General features: G+C 45.9%; 1 protein-coding gene across 8 annotated transcripts in view; it reads left to right on the top strand.

The window, feature by feature from the left end:
• The window catches only part of SH3PXD2A (SH3 and PX domains 2A), a 231,564-nt gene that overhangs the window by 170,424 nt on the left and 40,289 nt on the right, over window positions 1-20,851 (top strand). The gene's annotated exons all lie outside the window — the stretch shown is intronic.

The following is a 20,851-nucleotide window of genomic DNA, read 5'->3' as shown; positions in this document are numbered from 1 at the left end:
TCGATTGCTGTATTTGAGCACTGACCTAGATTGGTAAAAGCAGTCATCGCTTCAGAAAGCAGACTTCACAGCTGCAGTCTCCCCCATTCAACTGGAGCCATGAACGAGGTCAGAACTGCTCATCTTTGACTTCTGAAGCTGAACAGTAACTTTTTCTGGAAGAACATGGACTTATAAGGGCCGTTTTCTGGAAATAGCAAAGTTGCACCAAATTCTTACCCGTGGGCAATGCTCATACTTCAGACAGACCCCAACAGACCCCTTCCATTGGTGATGCCACAAATAGCCTATGGAGAATGGCTGAAGAGCCCCCGAGGTGGTACAGCTCCTGGTGTGGAGCAACTTGGCTGCTTTTACTTCTGTGGTGCATGCTCCTCTGCAGGGTATCGGTAGTCTCAGCAGTATCCCCTTTCATAGCGAGTCCTTCACTCGTCTTTGGGGAGTAGGGGGAGAATATCTGTGTGAACAATCCCCTGCTTTCACCCTCTGAGGTCTTTAAAGTGGGATAAAATAACACACGGGAGTGATTCATCCCATAGGCTGTGCTGCTGATCCCATGAAGCTGATGGGAGCAGTATGTGGCCGATGTCTCTGAAAACATTCCACATACATTAGTTACAGGAGGTGCCTTGTGAAAGACAAAACCTTCAAAACTGGTTTCTTTCTGCATGTCTTCTCAAATGTGTCACTTTTACGCACCCCATTCTGTGCTAATTAACTTGTTTCCTTTGCTCTGCAGTGTTTGTTTTTATTGAGGAGGCGGAAGATCAGTCATGTAACTGGTTATGTTTCTCATTTCTTTCTCTGCTTTTTTTGATGCTTTACATTCAGGGAAGCCAATGCACAGGAGCTGCCTGTGACTTGTAGAGATTTGTTAGTGCAAGGATGTGAGCAAGAGCCTTGCTCAAGTCGGCAAATGGTTCCTGATCATCCCCGTTCTTGTAACAGGGTGCCCAACAGAGCTTTGTGTGCTCCTCTCCATCTCTAGATATAGAATCACAAAATGGTTTGGGTTGGAAGGGACCTTAAAGACCATCTTGTTCCAACCCCTTTGCCATGAGCAGGGACACCTTCCACTAGAGCAAGCTGCTCAAAGCCCCATCCAGCCTGGCCTTGGACACTTCCATGGTCACATCAGGCTTTTGTGTTTTTCTGGATGTGTACAGCATCACAATCTTCCTCAAAACAGCAGGGCTGTGCCTCTTATCACTGACTCATGACAGGATATCCCATTGGGATGGCAGGCAGGGCCACAAGCTTCGTGATTCAAAACCAGTGGGCACATGACTGGACCTAGCTCCATTCACTGACAGCTCATGAAATTTGTGATGCTGCAGTAGCCAGGAAGCTCCTGAGTGCGTAGGAGGCTGACTGCCGTTACGCAGTCACTCTGTTTTGTTTCTCTGTTATCTGGGGCTGGAGAGCTTGGAAGTGGATGCTGGCAGAAACGAAACCTTCTCACAAGACTCTTACTTTGTGCTTGGAGAACTGAAGTCACATTGTGAAGTCTAAATCCGTAGTGGAATTTGATGGCATTGATTTAAGGGGCCCAAAAAAAACTACGCCAGAAGTACTTTTTTAAAAATAAAAATGCTATGTGTTGACTAGTCAAGAAATGTTGAGACATTAGTGGAGTCTTGTGAGCGAGTGCTTTCAATTTGTATTTGGATGTTTGTCTGTCCTCTTCTGCTTCAAAGCCAGTTGCATCTTGTAGGTGGAATTTTGCCCCAAACTGTTCAGAATTCACCATCTGAAGGGTGGCAGAAGGCAATAAGAGGCAGAGGACTTCATGGTGTGATCACGTAGGGGCTGCAGAACAGGCAGCAGTGAGAATTTGCCATTTCTGCTCAAAAAACGGTTTCTGAATAGGTGGCAGAGGCTCTGGAAAATCCAAGTGGAGTTTCTCGTGGAAATCGGGAGCAGGCCTGGGGTGAAACGTGAGCTGAGTGCTCAGCCTCCCTTTATACAACTGGCATATTTTGGAACTTGACACGAAGTTACCTCTTCCCAACACATCCTTTCTCTGCAGCAGGAGATCCTCGGTGGTAGGAATATGATCAGAGTTTGCTCCAATTTGTTTGCGTTGCATTTTTTGGGTACGTTTTGCTGAAATTCTCACTCTTTTACTAGCTTTCTATAGCATTCATAGGAATAAGCTGTTACTGTCGTATGGCTCCTGAGCTACACTTAAACAGCTACACATGGGTTCAAGATGAGAAATTAGGTTTCCAATCCAGACTTTCCCAAAATAGGAGGAATGTAAGTTGTGTTCTGTCTGGCGTTTTTGTTTTGGATAGGAGGCTTTTGGTTAATGTCAGTCTTGGAGGAGGGGAAAGCTGTCAGATGCCACAGAATCCCAAATGCTCTTTGTATAGGCCAAAGACACTTGAGTGTCAGATTTCTGCCGAAGTTAGCGAGCGACTTCTTAATCATGTGACAGCAGCAGAAGCATTTCCTGGCCAAAAAAATGGAGAGTAAGCAAAAACCAGCGAGTCCTGATAGGAATGTGCAGAAACGAGTAACGTTTTTAAGGTATACACAAATATCAGAAAGCTGCCTTGTGACTGCCTTTCTGCTTCCAGCCTCCAAACTCCTAGGAAAACCTGACTTTCCCATGGAGTTTTACAAATAGGGCCATGTGTTTTCCCATCAAATATGCCTCCCTTAACCCACGGTAATCCACCCTGAATACACCACCACGAATTTGATGCCTCCCTGTGGAATATGGCAACTGACTTCCTTGCACACTTACTCCTCGAGGCTGACTGAGTAGCCTGATGGCTCTTTGTGCAGGAGCAGTTCACTTGCAGATGTGGTCTCCCTGTAGGGAAGGGAAGTAGCCTCTTCTCCCCGAAACTGAGTGACCCGAAGTATGATTCTGCTCATGGTCAGGAGCTTACTACGAAGTGGCTTCTCTTCCTGAGGCACATATCCAAGCCATTGTAGAAAATCCGGGCACTTTTACCAATGGCTTTGGCAAGCTGAGAGTGAAATTCTTGGAGTCCATGACTTTGCTCTTCATCCTTCTCCCCTTCAAAGCCCACAAAACTTTTTTTTTTTTTAAAGTTATTGATGGCTTGTTTCCTGTAACTCAGATATGCAGTGTTCTGAAAACAAAAAGAGCCATTTACCCTACTGCCTGTATGATACCTCTCTATGCCTCAAAAGCCTGAATGTTTGGCATGGTGGATTCTGGCTGAAATTTCTCTTGTAAGACAAGCTGGGATCAAGCTTTTCTCCCACAAAGTACTTTTCAAAGTGCTCCAAAAAAGGGTGAGTATCTGTGTGCTGGTGGCCTCCTTGCTGCTGCGTGTCTGAACGTGGGCAGCAGATGGGCAGTGCTTCAGCTGGATGGCCTGCTCTTGGCAAGCCTTGCTTGAGCAGCAGCCTCCCCTCTCCAGCCTCGAGGAGCCATGGTTATGCTATTGGGCTACACAGCCAGAGAAAATCAAGATCCTAATGGAAAACTTTTTGGAAGACTGAAACTGCTCCTGCACATCTGTCCTCCTTTGGAAAAGGTATTATGTGTTGAAGTCATGAAATATTGTCGGAGGGGAAAGTGCTCGCAGCTCTCCAAAGATCCGAGAGCGTCTAAATGAACGTACACGGGTCAGCAGCGAATTGCATGGTTTGAAGAGCCAAATACCGTGCTCTCCATTTACAGAGAGAACAGAAGTACGACTGTGCCAAAGACAGTTAAGTTGATACCCACTGGCCAGGAGTTGATATCGCTGCCCAACCTCATCTAATTTCACATTGATGTGAAAAGCAAAGAATTGCTCAGACTCCGTGTGACTGGCCTCACATAGCGAAGCGACCCGTGAAGATGTTTGATTTAGCGTATAGGTTTCTGTCGTCCAGGTTTTTGTGCAGTTCCAATTAATTTATTATTATAGATGTTATGCACCCACTTGGAAGCCTGCTCTGTTCATATTTAAAATGTGATTGTATTGTTGAAGCAATGAGAACGTCTTCGTGGTGAGGGTTTTTGTACTGACTAGCCTCGCTTTGATGTACTTGCCAAACATCTGGGTGCTTTCTATATATTTTCCCCTTGCCTTCAGAAAAAGGATGGTTGCGTTTATTTGTGGATGAAATACTTTGCTAGGAATGGCTGTAAATCTGAAGGGCTGAAAATTGTCAAGCGAACTCATAGACAATAGTAACAGAGAATAAGGAATTAAGCCTGGTATGCAGTCTGGAAAAGAATTAAAATTCTTCAGAATTTTTTTTTTTTTTTTTTTTTTTTTTTTTTTTGCTGGCATAGGGATATCTAGAAATTGGAAATCCAGCAAAGCTTCTGATTTGGAAACTTGAAACCATTGCAAAGTGTGAAACCCTTGCGGAGTGTGGCAGAACCAGCACAAGGGGGACAGAAGGTGCTCAAGTCCTCACTGGCCCAGGCTGTGCTGCATGGGCAAGAGGTTGCTGCGGATAGAGACATGTCTGCTGTCCTCCTAAATCTTCTGGTGTCCCTTAATACCTCTGATTTATACGAGCAGTGATGCTACTAGTACTTGTTGATGTTAGCTGGACATCCATGTAGTATCGTTGAAAGTTTGACTGCTAAATCCATGGAAAAAAAGAAACAAACATGGTGTCAAGCCCAAAAGAGAGCCTGGTATGCTTGATCTGTGTTTTTGGCTCTCAAGCTGGTTCAGTGTAGGTTTTTTGTACTTTCTTGATGGCCAGATTATGAAGTAGCTGATGTTTAATGAAAAGGATTATAAGGGAACTCCATGTTCTTTTTTCTTATTTCTTTATTAGGTGACACCATCACAGTAAGGGGTGGCTTCTAATATTCTTATTCCTTTGAGAAGGAGAGAGGAAAAGTGTGAAAAGGGACAATTTGTAGCTCTGTGTTTCTTGAGGATACAGGCTGTGTAGAGAGCTAATGTGTTTGGAGTGGCAATGGCTTGATTTTGGAGGTACAACACCATTAAGCATTTGGCTTTGCAAGTAGAGCTGCAGCTCTGAGTAGGCTCCTTAAGATGCTGGTGATGCCGATGACCAAGGGCTGCCTCTGCTTGCAGCTGGCTTTCTGTAAATCCAGCCTTTTACTGGACACTTCACTGTGATTCAAAATAAGGATGTTTTTGGCATGTTTTTCATGTTGGAATTTAGATAATCTGGGTGAGAATAGAAACCCTTCTAGGGCTCTTCATGACTGTTATTCCCAAGAATCTCCATCTGCCAGCTCGGGGAGCTGCTGGAAGTGCCGTATCAGTGCTGCGGAGATGAGCACCCCTGGTGCACAACAGCCTTCAGCTCAGCCAAGAAACGTGCCCTTAATACAGCCGGGGTGCCCCAGATGCGTTTCATGTAGCAGCACAGAGAAGAGCCGCCTAATCTGCTGTGAGTCTCTCCAGCCACACATGTGTTTGGCTTGGCCACCATCATCCCCGTGCTCAGAGCTGGAGTGTGTGTTGGCAGCGGGGAATCGGCCTCACTGAGGGATTCTGAGCACCGAGGAATCAAACCCAAGTTCATTTTGTTCTCTCTTTAAACTTGCGACTCGTTTGAGTGGGCAGGGGGTGCCTCAGCTGCTGTTCTGTCATCTTGGAGGGTTTTTTAATCAGTGCTTCATCTCTGTAGTAAGAAGTCTCTTGCTATATGTGAACCAAGTTTTGTGCTCCTGAGATTTCTGGCTCTGGTTACAGACAGGCATCTTGCTTACGAAGTAAGGCTCTCTATCAATCTCTTTTTAAATAGTATAGCTGCAGGCACAGAAACCGTGATAGGGAATCACGCCTAGCTCTCTGTTATGCATATGTCTTTTATAAACAAAAACCTTAAAACAAAATAGCAATCACTGAAGTAGTGAAATAGCAATGCTTTTTTTTTTTTTTTTTTTTTTTTTTTTTTTTTTTTACAAGCTAAGGACCAAAAATAGTCTAAAGACTCAGTGCAGTTTAGCTGTGTAGCTATGAGACACGTACCCAGACGTATGCTAGCAGCTCTTGAGGGCAGTGCTGTTCATATCCTTTATTCTTGACTTCTGTTGCTGCTTGCTAACTTTGCTCAGGTGAAATGGTGGTCATCACATCCAGTTGTGATGGTGGTTTGAAGCAGCAGATGAGAAATCCCCTGAGTTCCAACCTGAAACCAGTCCCTGACCTTAGCCTAAGGTTTGAGGTAGGTAGATAAGCTAAACTTTAGCTTTCTTTAACAATAAATTTTGGGGCTATAAATGTTTGTGCTGTTGTTAGGCAATACCTGTGTTAGTTGCAAGCACTCATTTAGTTTGGAGAGCGAGCAAATGCAGGTTCTTCCTTCACTGAACTGAAATCCTCGTAGCTAATTTCCAGGACCTCATCTGGAGAAACTGCTCCATTTTCTTGGCTCTGTCGCAGAATTTGAAAACTGAGCTGTGAATAAATAAGCGTGGGCTCATCCAAAGGCCTGAGACGTAGCTGGAAGGAAAATGCAAGCCAGGCTGGAAGTGACAGCACAAAGCTGTGATGGGTTAGAGGCCTAACGGCACTGCTGTACAGGCATGGCCCGTGGTGGGGTACGAAGGGGCTCCTCACAGATGGGTTTTTATTTCTTTAAAATGTTACTCAGGCCTTGGCTCCGCTCCTCAGCTGAGCAAAGTGCTTAAGCCTGCACTTGACTAGAACATGAGGTCTGGGGGCATTTTGCATCCTACTTTTATAAATAAACAAACTGCAGCACGAACCCTGTTAGAGCTCTAAAAATAGAGGTGGGAATGGCATGAAATGTGAGCAACTCCATTCCTTCGTGGTGGTGGGGAGTGGGCTCTGGCAAGCACCAGAGCTACCTCTGGAGAGACGACAAGGCCAGAAGTGGGGAGACTGCCTCTGCTCTGCTTCAGGAGATCAACCTCCTCTCACTCCTGTGTTGTAGGGGGCTGCCCTGAAGGCAGAGAAGCGAAACTGATAGGAAAGTGTGAAGTCAACTGATTAATAGTTGTCTTTATCCCATTTTCTATGGAAAAGAGATATCAGGAAGAAAAGAGGAGGATGTCTGCATCTCCTTGTGGAAAAGATGGGGGGGAGAGCTTCTGGATGTAAGTTGCAGCCATGCTGCCATCTTTGTCACATCAGCAAATGTAAAATGTCATACTGAGCTCTGAATTTTAACTATTATCTTTTCCTTAGAGCTCAGGATTTAAAAGAGGCAAATGTGGGCAAAATTGACTAATTGCCCCTTGCCATAGGAGGGTAGAAATATTTTCCTGAGATCCCCTTCTTCTGTCACACCTCATTTGTTGCATACAGGTAGGAGTAGATCCTATCCTCTAATAGGGTTGGATATTCTCAGGCTGTAGGAGGTTCAACAGGAAAGTACTGCTTTGCATTTTGCTCACCGTAGAAAACACGTCATGAGGTCAAAACCATGCTCTGAAATGTCAACAGCTGTGGTGCTTATGGCCTTGATTTCGTCCCTCTGATGACAGTTGCTGATGTGATAGGCTTAGAGAAATGTCTGTGACTTTTTCTTGGATCATCCTTGTTTTTCCTGGGACTCTTGGAAGCTGTTGCTGAGGTAACTGCTCAAGCCAAAGCGGCAGAGCAAGGAAAAAAAAAAAAAAAAAAGGAGAAACAAAACTAAAATCTAGATGGGCAAATGTTGCAAGTTAGGCAGAATCTTTCCACCTTCCTGTCAGCTAAATCTTCAGCAGGCATTTTGGGAAGCAGGTTAGCTGTCTTGTATGATGCTTCCTCAGATGGTGGTTGCTCTGTCTGTGTTTCTGGAATATCCCTAGTACTGTACCTTCAGCTATTTAAAAAAAAAAAAAAAAAAAAAGCCATGTTCCTCAGAGTGAGTAATCTGGTTAAAGTTAGTAGGCACAGCACTGGTGAGCCAGGTGACATGGCATTAATGGCCTGTGGGATGCAGGAGGACAGACAAAATGTTGAATCCCTTTTGGATCTTCATTTTCCTTCAGCTTCAAGTGTGGACTAGCAAGTAGAGAGAGGCATAGCTTAGTGCTGAGATAGTATGTGCTGGCAGATGACCAACAAATACAGGCTTTTGTAGGATTGAGAGTTAAGCCCTTAATTTTAGCTCAATGTAAAGTTGGCTTCCAAATCTTATTAAACCAAATTCTGGTTCTTGTTTGGGATGTCGATGAACTTGTTCACTAACAGAGCAGATTGCAAAGATTGTTTTTAGAAATAAAATTAACAGCTTAATACCACTAATTAACATTAACTAATGACTGACATGATCTACTGCAAATACAGCGTGTGACCTTTCCCAAAATAAGCATATAAAAAGCTTGCTTTGTGCTCCCAGCCCATACTGTGTGTGCTGGTACTAGGCAACCCCGTGGACTTCCATAGCAGCTGGTGACAGATCCGTCAGTCAAAGCAAACGTGATCTTCATGAAAAACGGATCGTAAGCACAGAACAGTTGTCATGCCTCTTATCGTGGGCCTGAGGAACTTCAGGAGGCAGCTCTGAGCCTCCAGAAGGTGTCTTTTACTAGCCCAGAAGCTTGATCAAGAAAATCATCAGGGACTGGTGTGCCTTGGTGGTGGCTGTGCTGACTCCTGCTGTTGAGGGTCTAAGCATAAGGTAGGAGAGCTGGAAGTAATGTCCATCCTTCCCAGGGAACACGTGCTGTCTTTGGCCTTCTGCAGGCTGCTCTGCAGCGTTTTGCTGAGCACTGGAGAGCCTGTGCGAACGAGGGGAGGTCTCTGAAGTGCAATGGCCAACCTCCCTCCGCAGTGGGGATTTAGCAGCTGCAGAAGGATGAACTCTTCTGTCTGCTCAGGTTGGGCTCTTCGCACTCCATAATCCTTTCCCACAGCCCTTGAGAGGAAAGCAAGCTGATAAACTTCGTTAGTCATCCAAAAAAGTGCTAATAGTCCAATTGGTCTTGCTTGAAGGTTCATATTGTGTATACCTCATGCTTGTGCTGCAGTGACCTCCAGCTTACCCTTCCAAATGTGCGTGTAGTTACTAAATGGGATGTTTCAGAATAAATTCACTGGGCTTATAAGGGTTTGTTAAACTTTTGTTAAACTATGGTGTTCCAACGTGGTAATCAGTGTGGCAGCTAACAGACCTACCCCAAGACTTGTTTGCTGTGCAGACTTTTACACTGAGAGCCGTGCTTCTGTGATCTGTGCTTTTTTTTTTTTTTTTTTTTTTTTTTATGGCAGTGCCTAAGGCCCGGCTGAGATCAGGGTCCTGTTGTGCTGTAGCCATTTAGGCCCTGTCTCCAGAGAATGGCTGTCTACAGAAGCCTTAAACAAAGGAAACACTGTTCAGATCTGGATGCTGGGGGAAGGGAAGGGAAGTAACCAAGACTTGGAAATTTGGGAGGGAAAATCTCCCCCCCCACACACTATTAGAATTGGTTTGATTCTCAGCTCTCCTGCAGAGTGCTCCCCAAAGCTAGGGCAGCTCCCCAGCAGCAGCTCTTTGTCCTCGTGGGTACGTGCTTCCAGAGGGCTTTCCAGGGGCCATCGGGTGTCACTCTGCTTTGAGCTTTGGTGGGGTCAAGCAAACTAAAACCAGCCAAACCTGGGCTTGCTTTGCTGCATCTGTATTTGGATGTGCCTGTTGTGTCCTTGCCCTCCAGCCAAGCTGTTACTCAGAGCACCTGAGGGTTGCTGCTTTGCCTATGTGTTGAACCAGCTGTGTGATACTCAGCTTGAGGTGAACATGTAGCCTCTGTGCTCCATCACTGACCTTTCCCAAGATAAAAAGTGGAAATTGATGCATTTTCAGAGAAGGAAGGAAAAAAAAAAAAGGCAGTCAAGCTACAAAGAGAGATCCTGAAAAGTAGAGGGCTGCAGCCTGCCAGAGTTCAAGGTTTTCTATGATGTTGGCATCAAAGTGGTTGTGGAATAACAACTATCTGAGCAAAGAAAGCGGGATGCACTTGCAGTAGGGTGTGCAGGCCGTCCAATCCGTCTTTTGGTAGCATTGCGTTGAGGGAAGGGAAGGGTTTGATGTTGCAGGCACCCATGGGGTAAGCTTAAGTGCCTGCATGTTGAAAGGATAAACACTATGCCTCTATCATCTGTCTTACAGGTTTAGGTAATCCCTTGCTGTGCTGCTTATTTATTTTAAAGGGTGCTGTATTGTGCAGTGCCTGTGTGTTTGTCATGGAGGGTCTGCAAATCTTAGCTTTTCACCCAAGAACAGCATTCCTCCTGCCCTTGTTTCATGGTTGATTTATTCCTAATGGAAAGGAATAAGCTTCACAATGTTAGATTTGTTTTGTTTCAGCTCTGTGAAACGCAGAGATTGACGGGTTTTCTGTATCTCACTTCATTAATTTTGCCCGGTTGACCCTTATTTGGTATCAGAAGCCTCAGTGATTATTGCCAGCAAATCTGTGCTTAGTACCAGCTCTGGCTCTGTCTGATTAAGATTGAATAGAGAGGAAGGAGAGTCGGAGAATGAAACTGTTTAAATATTGGGCCTTTCACTTAGTGCACACTTAACCGTGCCTTCCTGAAGGCAGGCTGGCAACTGGGCAGGCGGTAACCCGGCCTTTTGCTATGAAGAAGGTGTTAATAGGAAAGTTGTTGTCATTCCCACAGTGCAAGCCTTAGCGAGGTGTTTCTGGTCTCTGAAGGCAGAGCAGTTCTGTGCTCTGGGTCTAGGCTGCCTCTCGGGTCCGAGCATCAAAGGCTAACCTGGCTGTGAAGTCAGCACTCCTGGTGGCACCGATTTGGGGAAATCACACGAAGCAAAAACCCTGAGAAGGTGCTCGAGCAGCCTTCCTATCCGGGGCTAAGCCAGAACTGATAGAAACAAGTGCTTAGTTATCTGCCTGCATGCACAGCATCTCCTGCAACATAGGAGGAGTGGTTTTCTGTTTAAGGGGAAAGGTAAGCATCTAAACGGGGGTTTTGCCTCAGCAGCTTCTCTATATTTGCCTTCTCTTGCTACACTGCTGATGCACCTCTTCGTTGGAGCTCATGGAACCAGATACCCCAGTAATTTCTGTCTGCTTCTTGAATCCTACCTGGATGAGCTCAGGTTTCCCCTTCCTAAAGGTGAATGTCCTCTTGTTTCTACCTGCACAGGCTGCTCCCATAGTCTGGGTCCCAGTGAGAAATAAAACTAAAAGGAAAGGACTTTTCCTTTTTTTTTTTTTTTTTTTCCTCTTACTTTTTCTTCTAGTTTTCCTCAGGCGACTATATTTCCTCAAAATGGGGCTGGTTCAGCTTCGTGCTGATCTAAACATAGCAATGTCTCTGTAAGTTTCTAAATTTTAGAGAAGCCTGGAAAAAAAAAAAAAAAAACCTTCCGAAAACACTGAGCTGGGTTTGTAATCTCTTCTGGGGAGTGTGGGTGATGCTGCCTGCCCATGTATGTCCTTGCTCAACTCAGTGCAGTTCATGAACTGGCAGGCTGCTGGCTCCCCGGCTGCTCTTGCAGCCTGCTATTCATCACTCGGGTGCTCATTTCCGAAGCTGTCATTTCCTGCTGCTCTTTGAGGCAGCTCTTTGAGGAGCAGCTCCTGGGGTCACTGCAGAAGCACGGCTTGAATGGAGCTCAGGAGAGGAGCCACGAAGCAGCAGCGGAGGGAGAGCCGAGCATTCAGCTGGGCTTACATCAGTATTCGCGATAAGGTACCATCTGGGCTGCGATCTTGCCAGAGCCAGCTAATGAACAGCGCTGGACAGAGGTTGTGTTTGGAAAGCAGAGCCTCAGGGAATGGCCAGGACACGGAAATGGCCATTTTTGAGCTGGTTGCTGGAGCGGTGCTGCTGCTCCACACGCTGAGCTGGGCACTGGGAGGCTGAGTGCCTCGTTCCTCTAGCAGGAGGAGCTTTGTGGCTCGAAAGCATCCCACAGAAGCTGTTTGTGAAAGGCCGTGGCTTTCATCTGGTGACTCAGCTGCGCTTCAGGCTGAGCTCACGTCATTGTTCGCCTGCTCTGTCCCCTGGTTATAGTACAGCCTTTGTGCCTTGCCTCGAGCTCTTGTCCAGTACTGCTCTGTGTCCTGAGGTTACTCGAGTCCCTCTCAGGGGCAGCTGCTGTAATTTTGACTGAGATATGGGATTCCTGTGTGACTTTGACTCCAGCACCTGGAGTGCTGCGTTGTACTGTTAGGGTCACTCCTAATCCACTGAGTCTCTTTTTTCCTCAATCTGTGTGGTTTTGAGGATTTCCCAGTAAGCAACTGACACCACACTCTCTATGGACTTCGGAAAAAGAAATTAAAACAAAAGTGACTTTTGTCAGTCTGTGTAGGATGTAAATACTGGCTATTCTCTGCTGCCTATGGAGGCTGTTTCCTATCAGCTGGGGTTTGGGGGCCTGTAACTTTTTAAACCGCTAGGAAGTAATTTGTAATCTTTGGACAAGATTGCTCTGAGGCCCGTTTGAAAGCTTATTCATGTTTTCCTAGAGGAAGGCTTGGACATGAGACGTGTTTGCTCTAAGATTAAGTCCTGTGAATGTAAAGGAAATTACTTGTGAGTTTGCCTGTTGCACCTCGTTGGCTGACCCCAGCGAACACACAACCCCACAGCTCGGAATGACCCAGGGAGTCTCCGTTGCCTCCTGGGGCTGAGATGCTCCTGCCCCCTGGGGTGGAAGGCCGTCTGTTTGCATACCTTTCCTGGAAGCAATTGCTTGTGGCTTTGGAAAATGTGCTGCAGGAGGTGGCAGCACTGGCGTAGCCTCCCTGAAGCCAGTGGGTTGCTTGTCTGCTGCCCCAGGCTGGGCTTGGCCTCTGGGTTCTTGTTTTACGCCGTGTGCTGCAGTTTTTGTCTATTCATACCCCAGCAAACCCACTTGTGGTCAGGGTCTTTTGTAAGTCACTGATTTCTATAAACATCGAGGCTATGATATCACTTTGGGTTCATTGGGTTCATCTGTAAAGTAGACATCAACCTGAAGTGTGGGCTGCTGAAGAGGAGGTGGGAGACCAGGCTTGAAGGAGGGTGAGGGGAGACTTATTGCTTAACTTTCCTACATAACCTAGATCTTCCTAAGAGTAAAAATGCTAAAGTAGATGAAGGACAGAGATCCTGTTGGAAGTAAAAGATGCAAGTCTCTGGTTTCATCAATGAGCAGCAAGGAAAATGGCCCATGAACTTGAATGATCAAGGAAGCTGTACTGAAGGACACAGGTAGCAGTTGGTATCCTCACTGGTCAGTTTTGGGGACCTGAGGAAGTAAAAACAAAAAAATTGGTGTCTAGAGAAGAAGAGAGGACTGCAGTATCCAGTACCACTTGATGCCTGTACAGACTTAATGCACAGCTTTTTATACTGGCTGTGAAGTCTGTGTGCTCTCTGGCAATCTCACCTGGCCTTGTGGGTACTAAAATCACAATTTCATTGTCGAGGGGCACATCTCTGTCACTTTCCAAGATAAAAGAAGACACCGGTACAAGCTGGTAGCCTTTTGAAAGCCATTTGCTTATGGTGGATCTCTTTTTACTCAGTGACTGTACAGCACTCAGCATTCACAGGCCAACAGCTGCAGCCAGGCTGCTTGCACAATACAGCATGCCCACCAAAAGATAGCTTTGTTCCTTGTCGTGATTGATGAGATATTTCCTCTGAGTAAAACACTCCTCTCTTCGTTCCTTTTGTTCCTGTAATGACCAAAGTCTGTGAGCCACAAACTCGTTGGATTACGTGGGATGCAGCTCGCATTGCAGTTTCACCATTAGGTGTTTGTGAAACGAAAGCAGGAAAAGAAAAATAATGTTAAATTTATTTTCAGAAGGCGTTAGTGTGTCTGAGGATGTGACTGCCTGTACAACCTGCTGGCTGCTCCACTGCTCTGTGCATCTCCTGGTCTCGGTGGGCTGGGATGCTGGCCAGCACCGTGGGCATCCTGGTTGTGTGTTTCTTTGCAGTTGGCCGCGGGCAGGCTTAGGAATTGGTGCTTTTTTTCTCCTTTTGTCTTGTGGAGGCCAGGGTGCTTGATTTAGGGGAAGCTGGTGACATGGAGCTTGGTGGGACCTTGTCTGGGATTTACAGGTAACGTCTAAGGCTTTTCCATCACTACTAATGCAATAGGCAGTGCATTTATTTCCTTGCTCTAAGGACACAACTGGTGTAATTCGTACTGGATTGTACGATGGCCTTGTGGATGCATGTGCCAATTCCTGAGAACGTGTTTGGCAGATTCCTTCATTCCAGCTGTGTCAATACACAAGCTTGAGGTCTTTTTTTAAAAAAAACAGGGAGGGGAAGCCCCTGGGTAACTATTGGGCCATAACAAATAGCTGCAGATCCAGGACATGGGGAGTTTATAACATTATCAGAACACAAAGATAAACTGTGCGCTTTACACATCTGTGCGCACGTAAATTCACAAATATCATCAGAGATGAGTAAGTGTTTTTCCAAATGTGCCCCTCTGAAAGACGTGTCATCTACCAGCTTAGAAGACTTGAAGGAATACAATAACGTGGTATTTCCTACTTGTCTAATACTCTGAATATCCATCGTCTCTACTAGTGATGTAACCCACAAAGTATTAGAGCTGAATTGTATATTATCCAGTTTTTGCTTTTCCCATGAAGTTTTCCCATGTTCTAAACACTTCTGTTTTTCCAGAAGTATGGGGAAAAGCAGTTTCAATCCCAACAGAAGAGGAGGGTGATAAGTATTTGAATGCAGAGGTCAGGGTGTGAGTTTCCACATCTATACGTGTATTTGTGCATATGATGTTACGTGAAAGCAGTCCAGGCAAGCTAGATGTTAAAGCCAAAATCTGAGACATGCTCTGGGACTCCGTATTGAGCACTTATGTACACACCTAGTCAGCTCAGCTGCTCTTGGTCCAGGAAAAACTTGTGTGGCAATAGTAACCGGGATGGATATGCTGTCCACATGTGGTGCACCCCCCATGCCAGCCAGCTCTGCAGCCAAAGGAGCTGGAGAACAGCAGCAAAGGGGAGAGATGCTCAAGGCACGGCTGGGAAGCCTCCATCCACCTACCCCACGTGGTTAGTAGTAGAGGTGGAGGAAAGGATAGGATAGCAAATCCATAACCACACAGACTTGAAGCAACAACTTGCCTTACTAGCCAGGCATTGCAGGGAAAAAAACTTTCATTGTAACAGCACCCAAACTTTAGGATTCACTTTTTTTTTCCCCCTCCTTGAGCTTGCCTGCAAACACCTAGAGCAGTGCTTCTATTCCTCATGCTGCTGCTGAGCCCTAAGCATCAGCTGTTGCTATCAAATCTTGCTGAGGAACATCAAACCCTGGTCTCAGCTCATGGCCTTTTGTTCCAACTTTCAGCTCCACAAGGCCAAGTGCTGTTCTGCTAATGGCCAAAAAATGATATCAGCAGTCCAGCCTTCCAGGAGTCCCCACCTTCAGCTCCCCATCTCCTCCCTCACCTCAGGAAGCTCTCTCAAATATTGTTCCCATCACCAAATTAAGCAAAAACTGATGCAGCCTTCGCTCTGAAAACAAACCTCAGCTTTCAGGCTCTCCCACAGAGGGTGTGGGCAGAGAGGTGTCCCCAGTGGCACTCCCACATGTGCTCTGGGCTGACGGTGTTCTGGAGTGATGCTCTTAAGCTGGGGTTCCTCTTATGTTCCTGGAGGGTCTCCTGTAAATGTTAGCTGAATGCTGAAGCAAGGCACGGGGGTGTGCAGCCTCTTTCTTTAGCCTTGAATGTGCTGACTCTTTGTGAAATCATACAAATATTACTCTGCTTAATTGCTTGTGGGGCAGAACGTAGTCTGTGACCTGCCTTCTGTACCTGTTGCTGTGCAATCACTGTGGGCAGGGGTCAGGTGTGTGGTTCCTAACCCATGAACTGTCAGCTGCTGTGGCACATTCCGTACCAGGAGCAAAACGTTTGCTTGGTACATTTCAAATCCTAATCGGATTATTTTCTTTGAGAAGAGAGGAAGGAAGCTTTAAAAATAATAGTCATAAAAATAGTAATACTGGAGTTTCCATGTTTGTAGTTCATCATTTATCTTTCAGTGATATGACAGAAAACTTGTTTCATGACCCATACAGAAGCAGCAATTCCCCCAGCAGCTGGCACGTTTCCTCTCATGCTGGGCTACCAGGAAAGGAATGACAGGCTCCTTTCTCCTTTCTCTCATGTAAGGAATCTAACAACTCTGCTGACCCACTGCCGTGCTGTGGGGCTCTTAGGGTATTTCATCAGCAAATTTGAAAATTTGTTGGAGATGGGCTGGTGAGGTTTTTTGTCTTTTTGTTTCCTCCTAAAGTTGTACCTGGAGTACAACCACAGTGGTTGTTGCAAGCAAGGTTGCAACCTTTGTACATTTGACTGTTTTCAGACTTTTAGGGTTGCAGCACTTTGCAGAATGAGGCTCCCACTGGGAAGTGTGGTTGCCCCTGGGAACGTGTGGGCACCGTGCAGCTAGCAGGTAGGTCCAGGACTTGAAGGAAGGATCACGACATGTGGTTGAGCTGAAATCCTAACATGTGGCCCAGCCTGGTCTGGGTATGGCACATAAAAAGGCCGTGAATCTGTGCTGTGAGTCTTCATTGTGCTCAAGTGGGATGTCTGGCACAAACGCTTTCTTCCTCTAGCACATCTCTGTTGGAGCCCCGTTTCCATCTTTAAAGCGAGACAAACATTACTTCACGGCTGAGTGGTGGCTGCTGCACAGCCCACAGCACACGCAGGCTGGGAAATGTGTTTAAGGATAAAAGCCGCCTTTAATATTTCACCAACTTGAATAATTCATCCAGAGATGACGGCCCCAGTCTGCTGAGCGTTGACTCATGCACAGACCTCTACCCCAAACTGCAGTCAGGTCCATGCTAGGAAGAGCTCTCGCATCTTATCTCCGTATTTAAGGCAAAGATGCCTTTTTATGTGAATTGTGAGGATGACATGCTTAGAAATCAGACACTGGCCTTCACACAAGCTCAATGCTATCAGTCCAACACCTTTGCCAAGTACGAGGCTGAAGCAGCCTTGTACAGAGCAGAGGCAGCACGTACACTGGTAGTGTCTAACAGTATGGACACTGCTGTAAATGTTTAGGCAGTGGGTGTGAGAACACTCCTACTGCAGGAAATCTCTCGCTATGTGCTGCTTCTGCTACCTTTGCCTTTCTGCTCCCGCATATTTGTTAAGAGATCTGTCTGAGGCGATTATGACCGACTTCCCTGTGCGCATCAAATATGCATGTACATGCACTGTGTGGGAAGTAAGAGCTCTGGAGGGGAGGAAAAAGCAAGTGCCTTCATCTGCACAGCAATACTCTCACATTTGAGCTGTTCTTTAAAGAAGCAGATAGCATCTCTGAAAGAAAATGGTCAACTATTGGCATAAAAATGTCTGTGGGCCATGTTTTGAAGAGAGATGATTGTATCTAATATTTTTAAGGACATCTCAAGTCGTAGGCACTATCTCTTGAAATTTCTCGATCGAAGTCAGAAGGACTTTAAAAGGGAGCAGCTCTCTGAAGTGCAAGGAGTACACAGCAAATGTACCAGACTACTGCTCGAGTGGGGTTTTTCCAAGGCTCTTGAGAGGTGGAGTGTTGTTTAAGTATTTGTTTAGAAGAAAGTGTAGTCCACTCATGCAGGAGAGATTCCCATTCCCTTTTTACAGCGTTGCTGTCCTTGTTTACTTTGGTTAAGCTGAAAGTTGGCAATAAAAATCTACAGAGAACTTAATGGCTGAGGGGAGAGCTGGAGATCAATGCTCAGCATGTTCATGCTGTTAACAACAAAAACAAGGGATTTGTAGCACCTTATATGCTACTTTTGTTCACGTTGCTAATTTTCCTGTCTGTGTGGAGATATTTAAGCTTCAATATTGCCATAAGGGTCAACACAAACCAAACTTGTACAAAATGCAGCCCTTTGATTGTTGTTTAGTAGTTTCCCGTGGGGTGGGTTGGGGCCTTTTTAAAAACCTTTTGGAAGGAGGACTGGCAATACAATTAGATTTATAGAATCAATTTTTGGTCACTTTTTCATTCTCAGGCACGATCAGTCTGTTCCACAATCATCAGCTAACCATGAGAGTGCATTTGTGTGGCATGTGGAGCCTTTCATCTCTCTCTAACCGGTGTAGGTCCATGCCAAAATCTCTCATTCTCAGAGACTAGATGGACCTTGTGAGCGTAGAAACATCTTGTCTGTTGCAGCTGAAGATGCTGACGTGCCAGCCAAAGAATCAATGCATCAGGAGGGAATATTGCATGCCTACAAATTCATATTCCTGGGTTAGTATTAAGGCAGGATTTGGAGTAATGCAGCAAAGCTTGAGCTGAGCTTGGCCTGGGTGCAGCAGCCACAATTCCCCCTACGTCTTCTGAGACTGAAATTCCCTTTGAATCCTCCTCAGGGATGAGGGCTGGGTAACGCTCTCTGTCTAGACATCCGTGCCACATCAGCTTCAGAGTTGCATTTTGGTGTCTGAGAGCTGGGGGCATCCGTAAGGGTTAACTTGAGCTGCAAGTCAGTGCCTAATTTTTACAGATGGTGTGAGTGCAAGAGCGAACCTCAGCCTGGCTTGGCAGTGCACAGAGATAACTTTACATAATTCCATGCAGATGTTGCTGCAGAATGGTTTTAATAAGGAATTGTGAAGTCAAGCTAAAATCCAGCATAGAGGGAGAACTCAAAATAAATGTGATGTTTTGTTCTGTTTCAAAAGCGAGTTTTCTAACAATGTTCCTGTGAGGCTGCGACGGTTTTGGGGAGGGACACCCAGTAGTTTGCTCTGTTATAGCCCTGACTTTCTGCAAACAAAGGCCGATCTGGCTACTTCATCTGCATGAGCTCGCTAAATGAATAAATTAAAAGGTGCCATTGGTGAGGCCAAGTGACAGCTGCCCTAATATTTCCACCTAGGTGGTAATCCAGAGCAAATACTTCGTTATCAGCTGCCAGGCAGTAACTTTCTGCAGTTCGCTGCTGTCATGCACTGCCTTTGTGGCACTTATCTTCGCATCAGCCTCTTTCTGCTAGGAGTCTCGGTTCTTGTGCTATGCTGTAATTTCCTTTCTGCAGGGTTATGGCTTAGATGTGCCATCATAATTCGGATTTTTTGCCTCAAAAGGAGTAAGTTTTCTCTGCATTGCTTGCTTGGCCACTCCAAGACCTTGTGTGTCTTGCTTGTGAGCATCCATTTGGACTTCCCACTGTTGGGAGTGCTGCTGGAAGTTTCTCACTCTTCTCAATTGTTCAGGCTATTTAAGTAAGATGTTGGCTTTGTTTTGCTTTTGTTCTGTTTTTCCTATGAATGGGAATTTGTATTCCTGCATTAAAGCTTTTCTTCCATTTCAAGCTTGGTGGAATTTCAGCGTGGAGCTTGTTATCTCTGAACCTGGGTGCACGTTGCTGATTTCTCATTAGCTGCATGGGTTTCTGGTCTGTGCTTTACCCTTGCACATAGTATATAAAGGAAATATTTAGAAAGAAATAACTTTCACGAGCTCAGTGGCAAACAGCTTTCCCCTCAGAGACGCCTTGAAGAATCAAAGCTGCTTAAGACCTTACTTAGTGCTGCGTGCTCTGTCTGCACCCTGCAAAGGACTTGGGAGTGATGGGGAGGCAGGCGTATGCATGCCCAGGTTTGGGGGCAAAGACTTGCTTTTTTAACAGGGAGCCCTTTTCAGATGGATGAGGGCTCAGCTACGCTATGGGCCCAAACGCAGGGCCTTCAGCTCGGCTCTGAGGCAACAGAGCATCTCCGTCAGCCCAGCCAGAGGAGCTGTATTGCGAAACGGTCTAGTGCTGGGCTGGCGTCAAGGCTGTGAGCTCCAGCCTTCCAACAACTGTTTTACCATGGTTTGAGCTTGGCCCAAGCGCACATTTTAAGTGTAGGCAAGACCTTTTGTGCAATTGTATTTAATTTCTTTCTGAGGAAGAGTTTACATAAACAATTCCAGCCTAATTGGTATCAGCTGAAAGCCAGCTTCTGACATTTTGTGCTTAATTATAAGTGTACGTTAAGCTGTGTTCGCTACCCATGTTGATATGTTACTGGTAAAATGAGGAGCGACCGTGAAGATGCATTTTTGAGTCGCTCTGGCAGATTCCAGTGCTCGCTGCTGTGGGCTTCATGGCAGGAGAATCCACCTCCTGCTGGGGAGGAATAACTAAATTTAAACTTTCCAACCATGAGCCTTGTGAAACAAAGTTTCCAACCCTCTGCTGGGCCAGAAAATGGAAAGCCATGTCTGAGCTTGGAGAGTAAATAAATAGAGCTACCTAGCAGCTGTGCCGCTGAGGAGTGAGGGGGTTTGTTCCTTGGGGCACGCTGTCTCCCCGCTGCAGGCTCCTGCAAGGAAAATGAGGGTTTATAACTCCTGTCCTCTGGCAGAATCTTTTGTGACAAGTTTTGGAACAAACATGGGTGATTTTTAACATGAGAACTTAGGCATTATTTCAGATGATTCCTTTTTTTTCCCTTTAAAGTTGCAAATTGCATGACCATGGAGCCCAGCAGAGTCTCCCTTCCCCTTACTGGACCCAGGGCTTCATCTCCTCACTGCAGGAGGGCTGCGTGGCCATCACACGAGTCTGTGCTTTGTCACAAAAGAAATAAGTCTTTGCGCCCCCATCTATTTGCAAACCAAGCTGGCTTGTCTCTGCCTTAGCTCATCGCAGGCAGGTTCAGGTTCCTGTGAAATTTCTTGGTTTTATGATAGCCATTAAAGTCTGTAAACCGCGCTGAAGCGCTTGTACAGAAATAACTGTTTGCTCAACTCCCTTTGGGCAGGCTCTAAAACGAGCGTTGAACAATAGCTCGCGCTCTCCTGACGAATCAACTTGCATTTTGGGGGGAGAGACTGGGAGATGATATAAAACAATGGGAATGTTTTAACTGCTTCGCTTTTTATGGTCCTGTGTCTTAACCCTGACCTTACCTGACTGCAGCAGAATCTAGATGTGCTCCAAACCTAGAGCTCTGCAGGCTCGTGGGTGAG

The sequence above is a fragment of the Aythya ferina genome (genome assembly GCF_964211825.1).
Source record: "Aythya ferina genome assembly, chromosome: 7".
Lineage (NCBI taxonomy): Eukaryota > Metazoa > Chordata > Aves > Anseriformes > Anatidae > Aythya > Aythya ferina.
Note: the sequence above shows the minus strand (reverse complement) of the source record. Positions and strands in the feature narration are given on the sequence as shown.